We start from the raw sequence: 17,678 nt of genomic DNA, 5'->3' as shown, positions 1-17,678 counted from the left end.
GTAATAGAAAAAAATACTAGCTGTAATTATTGTCCATCCAATTTCATCTTCCCTACTAATTCCCTTTCTATGCTTGTATATGACAAATCTCCTTCCTGTTCCTCTGAGTCACCATATTTTCTCATCTATGTGTCTTTCATATGCTTCTTTCTCTACCTAGATCTCCTTTCCAAGCCTCCTCCAAACTGTCTAATACCAACTCATCTTTCAGGTCTCATTGTTGATGTCATTTTCTGTCTCCAATTCCCCAGTGCTGAGTTAAGTGCTTTTCCTGTTGGTTTCCACCACTCCCTCGCATACGTTATCCTAGTACTAATCACTCTGTTCTCCTTCATTGTCTTATAAATTCCTTAAGGGCTTATTCCCCTAATACCTAACACTTCCAGTGGCTTATATAGGTATAGCAGTTTTGGGGAGCAATCCATCTAATTTTCAATTGCATATGCAAATTGATCTGATCAGGAACTACATCATTATTATAATTTCCAGAATAGTCAAGCTTTATAAACTGTGCTTTCTATAATACATTTTTCTTTATGTCAGGGTCTGTGCCTCATTCATTTTTACTTCCATTCCTCATTGCTAGCAACTAGAGGAGTGTCTTCTATAGAATAAATATTCAGATGTGTTAATTAAGTGTAAAGGCAGCAAAATAACTTTAAATTACACAACTTAATGAAGCATGGAAAAATAAGTTTGGGACCCAATATACTTTTCTACAAATGAATGCCACTGGGTCTTATGTCTTTAATCTTTGTGGTTTATATTATTTTAAAGTGAACATTAAAACAACGAAAACAGAAAAACCTAATGGATACAGCATTATTCAAAGAGAAATTTTGAAAGGAAGAAAATCTGAGGATTAATATCCTTAATATTCATTTCTGACAGCCTACGTTCAAGTTAAGGTTGTCAGGTCAACATTTAGGTCTGGCTTGTAGTTTCCAAATCATGGTGTGTCGTGTTCTAAGTCAATTCCCTAGAAGAGATTTAGGGATAACTTTCCCACAGGTTTTCTCAATTAAAGATGCATCTAGCTCTTTTGCCCACATCACCCACATCTGCTCATAAAAAATGAATAATGGAACACACATGTGCCAACTTGTGATTCATTTCAGCCTTTTGCAGGTGCAAATGCAAGTTTTAAGGTGCAAAGTGGAGCCACAAATGTTGTGGGCTTGTCCAGCTGAAATTCTAGGCTTAATCACATCTAAATAACTCCTCAGGTGATGCAATCACAGGATTTTGCTCACAAAAAGGGTGTAATAAATATTGTAGATTGAACTGGTGTATATTAACAGATGAGGCTGCATTATTTAGAGAAAATGAAATCCAGCTAATTTTCACCAATCTGGTATTTGCTAAAGAATTCTTTTCCTGTATTAACCCCAAATTCACCTTGAGTATGTTTCAAAGCAACTTCAACCAAATATAATAGGAAATAAAATACTTTTATTTGTATACATAACTGATTCAGGGATTTACATTGACAGATAACTCCAATCTACTATAACTACTACATATCCTTGCAGCTGGAGTAGTTCTAGCAGACAAACCAAGTCAACATTCTGTTACAAACAGTAATAGAGGGGCTCACTGGTGCAGATAAACCTAAACAGCAGAAAATCCCCAAATCATTTATTTTCAGCTTGGATATGCATTTAAGAATCTTTTTTCAGCAGATATCTATTCTTAATTTCATTTTCCTTAGGTTAAGGTTCTGTGAATTATACACCTTACTAATGATTAAATTGTCACATACCTTTCATTAGTCAATATATACAAGAGTGTGTCCCTTGCCAGTGAAGATGATATAGGTAACAGAGCTGTTTGAAGATGGAGAATAAGAGTATTGTTCTCTGAGGAGAGAAATATCTCCGTAGCCACTCTCTTGTGGCCAGATTTCCATGAAGTTTATTTTATTTTATTTTTTTAACATCTTTATGGGAGTATAATTGCTTTATCATGGTGTGTTAGTTTCTGCTTTATAACAAAATGAGTCAGCTATACATATACATATATCTCCATATCTCCTCCCTCTTGCGTCCCCCTCCCACCCCTCTATTTACAATAGCCAGGACATGGAAGCAACCTAAGTGTCCATCGACAGATGAATGGATAAAAGAAGATGTGGCACATATAGACAACAGAATATTACTCATCCATGAAGTTTATGAAACACGGTATGCTCTGCAGCTTCTGATGCCCAGCTATACTTTGCTATTTTGCTTGAGTAAGGAGGATACCTTTCACTCTACTCTGACAGAAAAAAGAAGTAGAGCTTCCTTGTTTCTTTATGCACTAGAGAAACCCAGGTTATAAAGAACACACACACACACACACACACACACTTGCTTTCATTTCAACATTGTAAATATAAAATTGTATCATAACAATGGGAATGTTATTTTAAAAGCAACAGATATGAACATATCATTGTCTCAGGGAGTATAATAGAAAGGAGAATTTTCCAGGGATCTTTGTTTTGAAAAATACAGTGATACTGGGAGAGAGTTCAAAAGTCAGGGAAAGAGAGAAAGGAGATTTCTCCATTGGCTTCATGCTTAAATATATTTATCTCCTCTCATCAACCCTAAGGCAGAGAAGAATGAAAATTAAGCTCTGTCTTTACACTTTACTTCTGTTACAACACTTCTCAACCCAACCCTTCTTGCTCTGTTTATCCAAATCCTGCCCATTTTTCAAAGTGCAGCTCAAATCCTGCTTCTCTTGTAAAGTATTCCCTGACAATTTCATCTGGAAGCAATTTTTCCTTCTTCTAAACTTCCACAAGACTTATTTTCCATACCACTCATTCAGTACTTATTATTTACTGACTGGTAGAGATGTAATATTTTCTGAATTGTTGCAGCTATTGTAGAGACTTTTTTTATCCTTTTGTATAGACTACATCAACATAACTAAAAGGAAGCACATCTGTAATGCTTACAGTATGCCAGATACTGTTTTGAGAGCCTTAGAGATATTAAAAGCTCTAACTACTTTATGAATATTAGGTAGCTAATAATAGATATTTTATGTGCGTATATGTATTTTTGTGTGTACCCAAGTACAATATATGTATGTATATGTATATGTGTGAGGTATATGTATATATGTATGTGCATATATGCATGTACTATATATGTATATGTGTGTGATTATATATGTATATACGTATGTGTGTATACTTATACATATGCATATTAAATCTTGTTTTTCTCATGTGAATATCATATTGTAAAATTGAAATAAAACAATATTTATTCAGTTTATTAAAAGACATAAATAAATTGTTAATAATTACAAATTTATTATTGAATTTATGTTATTTTTCTTACTTCTATAATAGATAAAGGTACAGACTGACAAATAACAAGAAACACAGTATATCTTAGTATTTTCCATCTTTGATGAAAATTTTAGAAGGGGAAAAAATCCATATATTATAGTTAGAGTAATACAAAATTAGATTTTGTTTCTGAAATGAGGACCCTCTTCTTTTTATTCAGCAGACAAAACATGTTGGTTTTATTTTTCTGAAGGAAAAAAATGTGTACACAAACAAAAAATACTTGACAATTACCTAACAGTCCTCCTAGATTCTAGTCCAGCATCACCATCAACTAGCTCTAAGTATTAACCTTTCTGTTCCTTGGTTTCTTCATCTGGAGATGAGGGGCACCAGTTCAATTAACAGTATTATCTCCATTTCAAATTTCAAAATCCATGTATGATTTTGTCCATATACAAGACAGTCTATTCAAAAGGATTTTATACCATATCTATCATTAGTTTCTACAGTTATACAACTTAATGTAATCCAGGCAAAAATTTCCATTTCCAGAAGCTGATAAAGATGAAGTGATTAAAATTATAGGGATCTCTCTATACCTACATTACCCTTTTGTAGGTATAAATACTTCCTGAATTGACATCATGCTGAAGATAACGGAAATTATTTAAAGTAGACAAGCAGGAAAATGTCTTTTAAAGTGCTTCCCTCTGTGCTAGGTATATCCTTGGAAAAATCCCACATTTATTCTGGACTAATGGATACTCTACCTTTTCTAGGTGCCTTTTCAACATCCAACAGTGAACGTATTGCTTTCTGTGCAGTTCAGTCAAATACAATTATACTTATACCGCTATTATTCCATGCTTCTGGATTATGTGGCTTTGAATTTGAAAGATATTTGTTTAAAAACATGTTATGAAACAAATAGATGGCAAGAACAAATCTCCATGCCTATATCAAAAGTCAGCCCACAGCAAAGAAGTCTTCAAACTCATTTTTCTTTTTTACATTTTTTGTTAAAATAACAGAGACTTATGAAAAAGGAACTAATTTTTTTAATTAGTAATGTTCTGTGTTGTGTTATTAACTAATCATCTGGAACTATAGATTATTTCCAATGAAACAGAAAATCCAGAGTGAGGGTCTAAGCTAGATGAACACTCTAAGAATATATATATATTATATATATATATAATGAATACATAAATACATACATATGTATGCACATACATATATATTCTTAGTGTAATATATATAGTAGGATATATTATATTTCATTATATATTATATTCTTAGAATTTTGAACGTATATATATATTTATATATATATACACAGACACCCCCAGACTTAACAATGATTCAACTTAAAATTTTTTGACTACTATGGTACAAAAGCAATACACATTCATTAGAAACCATAATTCAAATTTTGAATTTTGATCTCCTCTCAGCTATCATGCAATATGATATTCTTCTTCCAATGCTGGGCTGCCACAGGGAACCGCAGCTGTCAGTCAGCGAGAGGATCACAAGGGTAAACAACCAATACACTTAAAAACATTCTGTACCCGTACAACCATTCTATTTTTCACTTTCAGTACACTAGTCAATAAATTACATGAGATACTTAACAATTTATTATAAAATAGGCTTTGTGTTAGATGATTTTGCCCAAGCGTAGGCTAATGTTAAGTGTTCTGAGCACCTTAAAGGTAGGCCAGGCTAAGCTTTGATGGCCAGTAAGTTAGGTGTATTAAATGTATTTTCACCTTACAATATTTTCAACTTAACAATGGGTTTATCAGGATGTAACCCCAATCTAAGTCGAGGAAGATCTGTGTGTGTGTGTGAGTGTGTGTGTGTGTGTGTGTGTGTGTGTGTGTGGAGAGAGAGTTCAAACAACCAGATATATGGGTATATATATACACACACATACATACACTTGAGCAAGCTGATCCTACTAAAGATTAATTTTAAAGAGAATTGCAATAAGCTCCATGTATATGGTGATTTACAGGCTAAGAGCTAACCCACACAACCTCCCAAAATGAAGGTATTCAGGCTGCTGAGGGACAAAGCTCCTCTCTTAGCTACCCAGTCACTACAGTGAATAGAGAAGGAACTTTACTTAAAAGGAAAACCTAGTTACGGGATAGTCTTCATCCAGAACAGTGACTCAAGGTAATGCTTCTCAGATTATCCTCTAACCCAAACTCAAGGATCTCAGGAATTTTAGGAAGTGAGAGAATATGTAAATTTACAAATGCAAGATTTGATAAGAAGCCAGGAGCAAAGAACTATTGTTTTTCACAAATTTCAGTAATGAATGTTCTATTTACTGTGGGGACTATAGGAGTGAAAAAAGGAAGAACAATACTCCTTACATAAAAGCAGAGGGAATCGTCTGAGCAAGCAGACCCAGAGGTCTTTGGGGAAGCATGGAAGTACCTCATTTTACTAAGTTTGGCTGTGGGCAGAAGACAGAGATGCTATAGATGGAAGGTAAAAAAAAAAACACTGCAAGAGGGTCCCAAATCCCACAGGAACTAGAAAGAAAAGATTGGGTTCTGTGTTATAATCTATTTTTGTGATGCTTTGCACTAACCCAAAAGATTATGAAAACTGAGGAAATAGAGTTAACATGTAAAAATCTTTATATTCCATAGATTGAAAGAGTCAATTGCAGGTTATAAATGTTGTGTAACAAAACATAATTTGCTCATCTTAAAACGTGTTTTTGTTTTACATTTAGTAAGAAGAATTCCTTATATAACACTTCAAGTTTTTGCTTAACCAAAAGTCATTTTGTACTATTTTTATTTCCTAATATTCAAGACATTCAAGTTGTTACCTACTGTTAACATTAGTTATTTTTAGATATACTGATATCTTCACTTGAGCTGGGTTACAAGTTTCTTTGAAAGGAAAAGAAACATATCTTACATTTATTTTATCCCCTCTCAGTGTGTAACAGAGCCTAGAGTACAGGTTTGATCTATGGAGGTGCACACATAGCAGGGCATTCATTTGAATGCACACACTAACTATGTCTCATCCACCAATGAGAAATGTAAGACAACAGCTGAGACTGCTGCCATTAATCTCAAGTAAGATTTATTATGGTGTCAAATTAGATTCTAAATTTTGATTATCTAAGAAATTGGAAAATGAGTGAGATATCATTTTTTCCCTAAAAAATGAGTGAGATATACTTTTTTCCCTATTTTATGATGTATATTTCCTTTACAGTAGTCTTCTTATTGGCCATTTGCGAATCATGTATCTTTCAAAGTTATTCAGACACAAGTCTATTGTTATGATAAGATCTAGCAAATTTCTGTCATCAGCACCTTTTCCTGGCTGCAACTGAGGATATGAATTGGAAGAAGGGATAACGGGAAGGGGACAAAATAATTTGAGAAAAACGAGAGAATATATCTTGCGTAGAGAAAAGTAGGAGAGTAACTGTATACAAGTATACCAAAGCGGGCATACCCAAAACTGAGACCAGCTCCCCCAACCTTCCTTATATGCAAGGTTTAGCAAACTCGCCTGTCGTTTGCTAATTTTATTCATTTTTTATTGCAATTCAGTAAGTAAATGGGAATTCAGAAAGTAATTTCCTACCCTTTGGTGCCATCATGAGGCCAAAACGACAAAGTACTGAGAAAAGTAGATCTGCAGGGTAACCCAAGGTTTTGATATTTTCTTTTCATTCAAAATGTAATTACCCAGAGAATGAAAATTTATTTCAGAAAGAAATATAATTACCTTTACTATAATTGAAACCTTCCAACCAACAAATCATAGCTCATATGTCTACATAGGTAGTTCATTGAGTGGAATAAAAATGTACCTTAAATTTTTAAGCAACTGTGAAATTACAAATGTGAATTTAGAATTAATAAAATATTCATGTTTTGAAGTTACACAGCTATGACCCAAAGCTTTCAGTGTGTTTTAAACCAATCATAGCAATATCTTAGCTTTATGTATTTATTTTTTTTTACTCTATGGTGTTATAGGGTAGCATATAGGGTAGTATGATAAAGTACCTCAGAAGTCTCCAACACAATATTATGATACTACAAGAAGAGAATATGCAATTTTAGGAATTGGACAAATGAAAGAATATGGCAAAGCAATGCTTTAGAAAGAATAGCTAATGAATATCTAAGAACTTCTTACCCAGATGAATCAAAGTACAAATCACTCTCAGGTGATTCAGTATTTGAAATCATCACCACAAAGTACACCTAAAATATTACAAAAAGATGTTTTATTAAAAGTCTCAACCAAATATATCTTGTCTTACTATTTGTGTTATATCTGTGTTATTAACCCTGGTTCATATTATGTCCATTCTTAGCCTAATTTTACAAGTACATCAATAGAGGTACAAAATATTCATTAATCATCTACTTTCTCAGTACATATAATTTTTTTGTGTGTGAATTGTTAAAGTTTTCTCATATGATGAAAACATCATCCCTAAATGATACCTGATGATGCCGAAATCTGATTTCTTCCCATTGGTCCTCAAAATTCCATCCACTTCACTCTCATTTTGCCCTTCATGGCATTTAGAAACTGAAAAGTCCCACAAATTTCAAGCGTAAGGTGTGGATTCTCTGTCTGAGGGATGGAAAGTTTCACTATGCATATGTCTTGCTTAGCTCAGCTTTTCTTATTTACAAAAAAGCCACAGACAGACAAAAAATAAAACTGCCGAACTGGCTTTTACCTGCTGTTGTTCTTAGAGCGTCCTCTTCCCATCTTGTTCATACTTAACACTTTAATGCAGTATTTCCATATTTTCAGAATTACCGTCATATTTTCAGAAACACTGTCATCAACTTCAGTTATAATAAAGGCAGCCTGAATTGCTTTCTTTTCTTTCTCTTGTTTCAGAGACAGATCTTATATGTGGAAATGTAATAATTTGCTCTCATTTAAAGTCAGTGGTGATCTCCTTTTGTGACCCAGCCTGCAGCATTCTTTCAGTAAAATCACAGTACTAATCCCAGCTTGGCTTTGGGCATATGTTGCCCTCATTTGGCCCCTGTAACATTGCTCAGGATGAATCATTATCTTTAACATTATCCCAGGGATGAAGAGAAGCTAAATCTTCCTCCACTGTAATAGCAGCAAAGGCCCCTTTCACTGGCAAGAGTTACCAAAAAAAGACATGGTTTCTGCCCTGATAAAATTCTGAAAGGCCCCCAGTCTGAGGGAGGAAGCTTGGGAGCCACCGTCATTCTATATGAAAAGGAGTACTCTGATCACCTGTAACCTCCTTGGTGCAGGACGAGACTATTCCTAGGTCAAACGTTATACAATGCTCAAATGTTTAAATGCCATCTCATCATAATTCTATTCATCTCACATGCTGAGATGGTATCTTTCCATTCCAATGACATCATCTCTTGCTTTTACTTCATTATGTTCTTTGGGGTAAGGGAAAGAAATTTAGGAAAGAACTGAGTATCTGATTCAGTTGGGATCTAAGAAAAGAGTCTAATTATAACAGAAGGTATTTAATGCATAAAATTAGTTACACAGGTTATAGAGGGAACAGTAAAGAAACTCAGTGATTGTCAACAGCAGGGAGCCACTATTAATCCCTAAATAGAAGAAACAAATGAGAGAGACAGTGTGGGAGAAGCCCAGGGATAGTGTCACCTGGCAGAAGTTGGAACTATATCACTCCTTTCCATAAGGAGTTGGAGCCATTTATGCTCCAGACATATATGTACACCTGAGGCTTTTCCTCCTTTTCTTCTCCTTCCTGCTGCCTTCCAATTTCTGGCCAATGTGCAAACTGACCATAAACTCTTCAACAAGGGAGCTTGAGGTACACAGCCTACATGATTCAGCCTGCCTGACACAGGGAGCAGAACAGAGGAACCGGGAAGAATGGGTCTGGGTCAAACTAACTCAGGACTGGCACAGAACCCTGGGTAAGGAGGAAAAAAACATGTCGTTGGGTATTTGTTAGAAGAAAAGGAGAAAAACCTGAGAGGCTATAAATACCTAGCACATACCTCCCCTAGTTCACATACTTCCCTTTTGTGTTAGCCACTATCGTTTTAAAATAATCCATGGTTGGTTTTTCTAATCAAAAGACTTTCTGTTATTACAAAAATGACACATAAATATTTTTATTTCTTTGACATGTTACAATTAAGAATAATATATAATTTATTAATATTAATTTCTCTTTTTAAAAGATAAACTATTCTTCCTCTCTGCTTAAAATGGAGTCAGTGTGAAAATAATTTTCAACTAAATTAACTTTCCATTTTATTCCCTGCTGCTAGTAATGAAAGCACATCTTCCAGCAGTGATGAAAGCACAATTTCTAATGGTTCACAGCAAAGAGAGTTTTGATTTTTTGATAAATTGGGAGCAGTCAAAAGCAAAATCATAACTCTGAGGCTATTTTATTTCAATTGAATAATCTTTAAATGACATTATTCAAGAATTTTTGTCCCACTAATAATCATACTTGATTTTTTTTAATTTTAATTAATAAATTTAGTAAATGTTTAGCCTAAGAAAACAGACCTATATTTCTAGCGCACTATTTCTATAACCTATTAACTAACTGTATAAAATATTCTGTTTTATTTCTACCATCAAAATAGTCACTGATTTTGACTATTATCTTTTGATGGATTGATACTTCACATAATGCAATGTAAAACACATATCTAGCCTTACAAACATACATTCTAAATAGAGCCAATTCCAATTTCCTATTACAATTTTTTCAGGTTCTTTTTTTTCATAATTCCTATGAAGTTTAAACTTAATATAAAGATTCAATTATTTTGGTAGTAATCTCTCTAATTTTCCCTCTAGACTATAAATTCATTAAATAGAAACCATAACAAAATTGTTTGCTTCCCTTTTCACAGCATGAATGAAATATCTCTTTCCTTTTAGCATGAAAAATCTGTAATATGGGCTCTCTGTAATATTCATTCTCCAATATATTCCTCTGTATGGCATACTTCCCTAGTCTATACTTAAATTGTTTTTAACCCAACCTGAGGATAGTTAAGGAAGTGGGTTATGCTCTATTCTGACACTATCCATGGTAGTTAACATCTTAAGTTATAATAGGCAAATTATATTCTTTGACCTCAATACAGGGCAGTTTGGGATCTGTCTTCCTCCCTTCTTTAAGTCACCATCCTTTTCTTATTCTGAATAGTACCTGTGTTTTTTCACAGAGCTTCTTCATTGTTACCTAACTACCTAAGCTCCTTGTTTTTGATTGTTAACAGGCTTGATAGTAACATAAACATCAGTAATCCATTGGCTCCCCATAGACTTAAAAAACAAAATTTAATCTTGTTAAAATAGCATAAAAGCTCTTCATGATCTGGCTCCTATCTGCCTCATCTCTACTGTTCCCCTTTCACATTTTTACTAAAACATTATCAAATTGCATACTGCCCTCAAAATATGTCATATTAATTATATTGACCATGTTGTTCCTTTTACCTGAATGACTATATCTCTACTAATTCTTGTGGATAACTTCTCATTCTTCAACACATGTAAATTACCATTGCCTCTGGGAAGTCTTCTCTAGACCGTTAACTCATCCTTCCTTAGACTACCAGACAGTATGATGATTACTCATTCAGATGTAAAGTTTTCCAGTGAGCAGCATAAAGGCACAGACAATGTGCTTATCATTGTTCCTGCGCTTCATAGGTGCTCAACAAACCTTCTCATGAATTAACTATGAAATTTGTTTTGTAAGCTCCTAAAACATAGTGCATTTTAATTTTAAAAGATTTAACACATATTAAATGTATTTTATAATGGTTTTGGATAGGTCTGATCCTGAAAGTTTACTAAATAAGAAATTACTGTATCAGTAGTCTAGAAAAAAATGGAATTACAAAGTCTCAGCAATTTAGCAATAATGCTTTAGCCAAACATAAACTGCCACCTTTGACGCTATGGATTTTTATGCTCTTTTCCTAGTTGAAATGTGAATATGAGCCATTTTAAAAAGACCAGTACATAACCAAGGAAACCCTAACCAACTTGCATCTGACATACTGGAATTATTGAACTGATAAGAATCTGAGAGACACATGATTCTCTCCAAATCAAGGAATCTTCATTACTATGATAGATCTTCATCACCCCTCACTGAATATTTCCTATAGCAGCCAGCTCACTCCTTTGTCAGTTCCAATTGTTAAAGGCATTTCTTCCTTATACATAACCTAATTCTACCCCGTAGGAAGTCCCACATCTGTTTGCCCTCAGTAACTACCAAGAGGTCAATGATTTTCATCTGATTCTTCACATCTTTGAAGTTAGCCTCATGCATTCTTGTTTCCAGAAGAGGATTCTTCTAGAATTAGGGGGCACCCCAATTGGTTTCCAGGATCTTTTGGGGATCATCTGTGCCTTTCCTAGACAGATGTAGTTTACAAATCATCACTGTTTTCTGTAAATAATTAGATCATAACTTTTGAGCATTTAATAATCTGAGCCCAGGCATAACTCTCCCCACACCCAAAATCCCACTGAAATAAGCCACAGAGTATATAGCGAGCAAATTATCATCATCAAAAATTACATGATGGGGGGCTTCCCTGGTGGCGCAGTGGTAGAGAGTCCGACTGCCGATGCAGGGGACACGGGTTCGTGCACCGGTCCGGGAAGATCCCACATGCTGCGGAGCGGCTAGGCCCGTGAGCCATGGCCGCTGAGCCTGCGCGTCCGGAGCCTGTGCTCCGCAACGGGAGAGGCCACAACAGTGGCTGCAAAAAAAAAAAAAAAAAAAAAATTACATGATGATAGAGTACCATTAACATGCTAGAAAACTGGAGGAAATTCTAGATAAAATGTCCAAGAGACAAAAAATGAGCATCGGTTCTTGATTCATTTTGCTTTGTAGATTTTGCGGAATTGCAGCACACATCCGCCATCTCGACTTCATGTAAATCTCATAAGGTTGTCACCCACAGGATCTTACTCTCCAGTGAGAGAGCTATACACATGGCCTAATGTCAGTGAGACCAACTTTCCCAAGAATATGAACTGTAAGTAACTATGAGGTTTTAGATGGAGGTGACTGATGCTGTTTTCTAGTGGCAGCACTTTAAGAAGAAAACCATGGTAACAACCTAAATACCTCTCAAGTGATGAATGAATAAATAGAATGTGGTATATCTATAAAACAAAATATTATTCAGCCATATAAAGGAATGAAACTGTGAAACATGCTCAAGCACGGATGAATCTTGAACACATTATGATAAGTGAAAGAAGCAAAACACAAAAGATTATGCATATTGTATGATTCCATTTATATGATGTAAACAGAATATGCCAAGCCATAAAGTAGAAAGCAGATTAGTGGTTGGCAAGAGCTGGTGGGGAGAGGAAGTAAGAGGGGTAACTGCTGAATGGATAGGGGCTTCCTCTGGGATGATGTTCTGAAACTAGGTAGCAGTGATGGTTGCAAAACACTGTGAATGCCACTGGCTTGTATGCTTTAAAACAGTGAAGTTTTTATATATATATATATATATATATATATATATATATGTGTGTGTGTGTGTGTGTGTGTGTATTATATATTTACACATACATAATTATATATATATATATATATATATAATTACCACAATAAAAGAATTATCAAGAAAAGAACACAACCATTAATTCCTTGTTCTGAAATCCCAAACCCTGGTCTCTGTTTTTCCTAAGACTTGGTTATGGTTATTTGGCTTTTCCTTCTGTTTCATGAGTTAGTAATTTTCTAACAAGTTTCTTTCTACCTCTGTTTTCTATAATTAATTTTTGTTACTTTCAAACAAAAAAGCAAACTAATCCTCGCATCTGTTATTAAGAGTGTGAAGTAGCACAACTTTTGGAGATCAGTTTGGCAATATTGTGAAATACATAGTATCCAGTATAGCTGTACCTAAATATCTATCGGTGGAGTAGGAACAAATAAACTGTGATATAGTTACATGAAAGGATATTGTACTGAAGTTAAAATAAATGAATTAGAGCTACATATGTCAATCTGTATCGGTCATAAAAACAACATTGTGGGAAAGAAACACCACAAATAATTTACATATATGTATACATATATATGGCATTCACATAAAGTTGTAAAACACACAAAAGAGTACTATAGTTTCGTTTTTTCATTCATATACAGAAAAAAATTTAAAACACATGGAAATATTAAATATCAAATTCAAAGTAGTGATACTGTGGAAGATTGTATATTCCAGTAATGACCACAATAATACCCCCTGCCCACATGTTCTCCTCACATGTGACCTTGTCATTTTACTCATTCAGTGTTGGGTCTTTGGCCCCTTACCATGATTACAGGTGGACCTGTGTGACTATCTTAACCAAGAGAGTACAGTGGAAGTGACTCTCTATGACTTGTGAGGTTAGATGATAAAAGCGTCACACATTTCTGCCCTGTGCTTTAAGTATACTTGCTCTTGCAGCCCAGTCACCAGCTTGTAAAGAAGCCCATACAATTTCTTGGAGGGACCTCCGGTAACACAGAGCCCCAGCTTAGGTCTCAGCTGACCGTCAGCATCATGCACCAGACATATGAGTGAAGAAGCCTTCAAATGATTTCAGCCATTCATAGTCACCCTCAGACTTCGAGTCTTCCCAGCCGAGCTCCAGACATGATGCAACAGAGACAAGGCATTCTCACGGAGCCCTTTCCCAATTTCTGAAACACAGAATCCATTAACAATACAAAATAGTTGTTGATCCTACCACTAAATTTAGGCTGGTTTGTTACTCAACAAGAGTAGCTGGAATAGGTTCACCAGTGGAGAAGAAAATGAGGAATGAGAGCTGGAGGAGTCTTACTACATGAAGACTTGACAAAAGTAAGTAATAGACACTCGGATATTCTTTGTACTATTCTTTACAGTTTACTTTCTGGTCTTTAAACATTTCATTAAAAATATAGAAAAAAGTATAGGTATCTTAGAAACTGTTGTTAATATACACAAATATTTAAATCACAGTAAAGGAGGTACCATGAATTCATGGGTAATAAAATAATTATAGACAAAATGTTCAGAGAAAGAGAAGTTTATTTACAAGGGGAAAATCATGTAATCCTCATTATTCCATCTTCTAAAACAAATGAGTTAAATATAAAATCCTAATGAATGTTTTTATAATTAATGGGAAAGTAGATAAAAAATACCTCTCAGGATAGAAGACTTTCTAATAATAAAATTCAAAAAATCACATAGGAATACATCAATAATTATTTTTTATTCAAAGTCAAAAATGTTAAAAAAATTAAGAAATGAACAATAGTTATATTTTTGCTTCAGGTTTTACTGAGAAAAGTAAGACTATGAAGTGTGATCAACTTTAAATATTCCTTTCCACCTTCTGTATGTCCCCTTCCACATATCTATATTCATCCCACATTTTTACATATTGTGGAAGAATTGAGACCTCAGGTTATACATTATCAACAGTGTGGGCAATATGAATATGCCTAAGGCAAAAAAACCAAAACAAAACAAACAAGGCAAAACATGCACAGTAAAAGTCAGGACCATGTCCAGGTTTGAGCCAAAATTCAGCTTTAACAGGAGAGCCACATTTATCGTATTAATGTTATATGAAATCCATCACACTAGTGTCATTAATTTGAAGTGCCCATAAAATTTTTATTTGTGTTATCAATTTGTATTGGTTATATAATTTTACAGGAATGTATAAGTATACTAGCTTATGTTTAATCATATTTAGGAAATGTGATAATAAAAATAGTGTGTCAACACCAAAGAAATCATAGGATTTTTTTTTGCTCCTTTTAAGAATTTCATAAATCACCTAATGTTAGAAACATTGAACTAAATATTCCCAAAGATTCTTTTCTGCTGTAAATAACTGGCATTCTCCTCTTTCTCTGTGCACATATACCATATATAACCACTAGAGGACAGTAAGACACTTGGACTAAATGTGTTTTTTCTTTATCTTCCCTGTTCTTGAAATGTTAGGTTTGAAAGAAGCCCATGTCTTTTTTTCTTTTTTTTCATATTAAGTCTTTAAAATCTAGTGTGTATTTTACACTGACTTTTCAAAGGTTTCTTAGCTCTTACACAACAAATGCATTCCAATATTCCCACCTTCTCTGCACTTTCTGTCCACGTCTACAATAACTTTCCAAGAAAGTTCTAACATCTCTATTAATATAGGCCATTAATCCCTATATTCAAGGAGTCATCTCAGGAAACAATTAAAAACAACTCCAGATATTCTTACCGATACATTTAATCTTGAATTAATGATGAGTACCACCATATCAATGAATTCTCCCTATCCAGTATGTTGCACATTCCCATCAGTATCTTAAGACTCTCAATATCCATTCTTCTGTGTATTCTCCTGCTCTCTGCGCACAGGTCTTCCAATTTCATTTACTTTTCCTTATTTGTTAATGTTGACCCCATGGTCCACTACCTCTCCTGCACATCAGATCCCTTCATGTGACTACTGGGTAAAACAGATCCCAAGCCCTGCACAGTGGTATTTCATCAGAGTGAGGAAGTGGTAGGAGGGGCAAAATGTATGTTCTGGAATTTTTCAGACTATATCCAAATATATTTACTCATTTGTGTATTTTGTTTTATTTTATTTTACTATTTTATTTTAGGAGGATTTGAAAATTTTATAAAATGAAATAGGAAGACATTATTGGGTAAATCATGAATTTGAATCTCTCCTTGCTTGAAAGAGAGAATTCTAGCTCTCTGCTCCCACTGAATATTTTTATTTGGAGTTGGAAAGAAAATGTGTCTTAAGTTTCAACTTTCACTGTTAAAAGTGTTCTACACTTCCTTCAAAATGCCTGCAGGAACTTGTGGAAAAGGGGGTCCAAGTTTTGGGTATTTTTGCTGGGGGTGTGAGAAGCTGAGGAGCCAAGATGGCAGCACAGCCCCCTCATCACCTATATCATATCTGTCACTAGTTCTTCTTCCAAAGGAGCTCTTATTCACCCCTTCCTTTGCTTTGCCACAGTCAACTGCCAATCAGAAATCCTGATCACCCCCCATCTCTCCACACCTACTTCCTGCTCTTCTCTCCCACTTTCCTGTTGAAAACAATTTTTGAAGAATTGCTATTTCCTACATTGAAAAAAAAAAGTAGATTCTTTCGCTTAGTTTCAAAAACTTGCCATTAGCTTTCCTCATCTTACTTCCTACCATCCATTTTATAAATCCTCCACTCTAGTCAATAAGCCAGTTGACTTTTCACTCTGTTCTCTAAAAGACAGGTTATTAATACAGTCTTAGCATGGACTTGCTGTAGTATTTTAGAGGTAAGAGTAAAAGGTAAAATCTAAAGAAGAGACATGACTGAGAGAACAAATCAGTGCATAAATAGCTGGAGTAGAGTCATCAGTTAACTATGAGTCCTGTTGGAACAATCTATGCAGGCACTAATGTTCAATAATGGTTTGTAAACCTAGGGGAGAATAGTCATCATCTTGAATCTGTTCATTCCTGGTGGGAAAAAAAAAAGTGTTTTTTCCTTTGAAAGTGACAAATAAAATACCAACTTGGGCCATCTGGTATCTGGACAGAATCAATTTCAAATACTAATCAAGCTCAATTCAGCATGGACCATTAATACAGATGGGCTTATTGCCCAAGAGTTATAGTTTCAGGAATCAAAAGAAAATGGACTCTTCCAATACTACAAGTGGACCAAGTTTTGAAAATATGCTACTAAGTGTTATTCAAATAAAAGGCTTTAATAGTAAGCGTATGGTTTTATTTACTATGACTCTTTCATCCCTAAATAATTATATTCAATATTCATTTTGAAATTGGTATGAAGCCATGACAAAGAGACCTAAGTATTTGGCAGCACAAAGCTGAACAATTTATCAATATTTGGTAAAGCAGAAACAGAATTTATAAAGACCAGATGGACTTTGCTTATGAAAGTTTAAGTAATGGATATCATTTACACATGAACTATAGGGTAAAAAGTAGGGGTATAAAGGATTCTTTATGAATATAGCAGGAGAGTGCTTTTCTATTCACTCCTCTGTTCCTTATTTACTAGGTCATAAATAACCTTCCGTTGCCTTTATGTAAGACTCAAACAAGACTATATCATGAAAATTACTACAGAAGTATAGGTGACAAAACTGCAATGGATATTAGAGATTATCTGATCTCCCAGTTTTACAGATTATAAAATTGAGGTTCAGAAAATTTAAATAATTGAATTGTCCAATCGAACAGGTGGGTGGAACCAACCAGACTACATCATGTTTCCTCTTTAGATAGACTGTTACTAGTCAGCATATTATTAG

The sequence above is a fragment of the Pseudorca crassidens genome, chromosome 17 (assembly GCF_039906515.1).
Source record: "Pseudorca crassidens isolate mPseCra1 chromosome 17, mPseCra1.hap1, whole genome shotgun sequence".
Taxonomy (NCBI): Eukaryota; Metazoa; Chordata; class Mammalia; order Artiodactyla; family Delphinidae; genus Pseudorca; species Pseudorca crassidens.
Note: the sequence above shows the minus strand (reverse complement) of the source record.